Below are 2,425 nucleotides of genomic sequence, written 5' to 3' on the forward strand. Positions count from 1 at the left end.
ACACACACACACACACACACACACACACACACACACACACACACACACACACACACACACACACACACACACACACACACACACACACACACACACACTGTAGCCCTTAACAAAGGAGCACAGGGGAAAGAGGAAAGAGGGCCATCACATTTGCAGACATAATGCCACAGGGGCAGATATGGTCGGGGTGGTGGGTGGAGTTCGGTGGGGTGTGGTGGGAGATAGGCATTGGTCTTTGGGTTGAAAGCAGTGATTTTGATGGGAATGTGATATGACTAATGACACAGTCAGGGTATCCCTCAGGTAATTCGCACCATCCTTCTGCCATCCAACATGTCCATTAATCCATCTCATCGCTGGAGTATTTTGCACCAGACTAACCTATTCTGGGGTCCCTCGTATGGCTCACAAGACTGGCCAACCTCAATTCTGACTACATTTGTGGAGGGATAGGGATATAGAGTTGCAGCCAGAGAACAACCACAACCCAAGCGATGTTCCCTCCATCACAACACATGCGTGCGCACACACACACACACACACACACACACACACACACACACACACGCACGCACGCACGTACACACACACACACACACACACACACACACACACACACACACACACACACACACACACACACACACACACACACACACACACACACACACAGACACACGCACGCACACACGCACACACGCACACTGTCAATAGCACATTCAGGCCGACAGAGAACCATGTGTCTTACGTATCAAATTGTGTGTAGACTGCTGGTATACTGTATGTGTGTTATGAAAGAAGCGTGTGCTTTGCCAAATTGCTACAAAAGTGTAAAGCTGACCTTTTGTTTAAGGTACTGTATGGCAACACCATGCATGTTTAAGTTATAGTAACAACAACTTATGCTACTTTGGTTTAACCCCTTAAGACACAGCATTATAAATTAGCTGTTACCAGTATGGCAATGACTAAGTCGTAATGTATTACAAAAGGCCCCGTGCACTGTCATAGTAGTGTAGTATTATAGTAGTTAACTTTCAATGTCTATTACAGCGTGCTACTGGAGGTACGCCGTGCATTAAGGGGCATTAAAGGATAGTTCCGGCGTAAAATGAAAGTTTCACCATCGCTTTCCCATGCCACATAATGTATCTAATGATGAGCCATTCCGGGCAATGCCGCGCCGTTATGGAGTTAGCTAATTTTAAGCTTTTTGGTGAAAAACGCAGCCAACGCATCACGGCGGGGCCAATTCTAAACCTATTCTTTTCTGATGTTTCCCCGCTATAAACAACTTCAAAAACGCTTCACACTTCATCACAAAGGTCTCGTCAATCAAACCGAGGCACAGAGAATGTCATCGGACCACACAATCTTTCACTGGCCAGTGTTTTCAGAGGTGTCTCACTGTTGCAACTCTCTGACCCGGATGCAGGCTACTCAATCAGGTGGCTAGGTAGGCTAAACATGGTCCGCGGTTCGCACCGGCTGCGACCGTAAAATGAAAAGCTGGAACCCCGACCGTTTTCACCGACTGCCACTGTCTAAACCAGCCATATTACGGGAATGGCTAATAGCATTAGAAGTGGACGAAACTGGCGTAAAAACCCGGAGGGATCGCTACTACCGTGTGTGCAGGCAGCAGATTTGAAGAGTTGCATGGAGAGTACAGGTAGGCAGACTACTCTTACAAAGTAATTGCAACACGGTATAATATAACATGGATTCAGCTTTGTAATAACACACCACTGGTGGTGTACTTACATCTGTAAGAGTACTTCTAGTACGACACCTCCAGCCCTCCTCCGTTGCGTAATGGTCCATCTGACCTCGCGCGCCCTGGTCATTAGAGTCTACTTCACTGAAACTACTCTAGCATGCTTGACATCAACCACATCGAATGCCTCAGGTCGCACAATTTCACAATTTCACTTGCCATCCCGCGCTAGTTTGTTTTGACAGTGTATTTATCTCCTGTAGTGGGCTACATTTAGGCCTACTGTACCTGTAGGCTATGCCTTCCCAAAACAGAGTGCTTGCTGGCAAAGACGCGCGGTGTTGCAACCAGTTTCACAGATTCACAGACAGTCAAGATTCATGAGCCAGACACATTTACACATGTTTCTCTCTCTTCAAACATACCTCCAGCCATGCGCCTTTTTGACACAGCATTCCTCTTTAGACGGTTTCGTTTAGGTATTCCATCTCCCTTACTTTCTTGTAGCCATCATCCATCATCCTCTAAATGCTCCCTCCACACACGGTAGTAGCGATCCCTCCGGGTTTTTATGACAGTTTCGTCCACTTCTAATGCTATTAGCCATTCCCGTAATATGGCTGGTTTAGACAGTGGCAGTCGGTGAAAACGGTCGGGGTTCCAGCTTTTCATTTTACGGTCGTAGCCGGTGCGAACCGCGGACCATGT

The sequence above is a fragment of the Engraulis encrasicolus genome, chromosome 4, assembly GCF_034702125.1.
Source record: "Engraulis encrasicolus isolate BLACKSEA-1 chromosome 4, IST_EnEncr_1.0, whole genome shotgun sequence".
Classification (NCBI taxonomy): domain Eukaryota; kingdom Metazoa; phylum Chordata; class Actinopteri; order Clupeiformes; family Engraulidae; genus Engraulis; species Engraulis encrasicolus.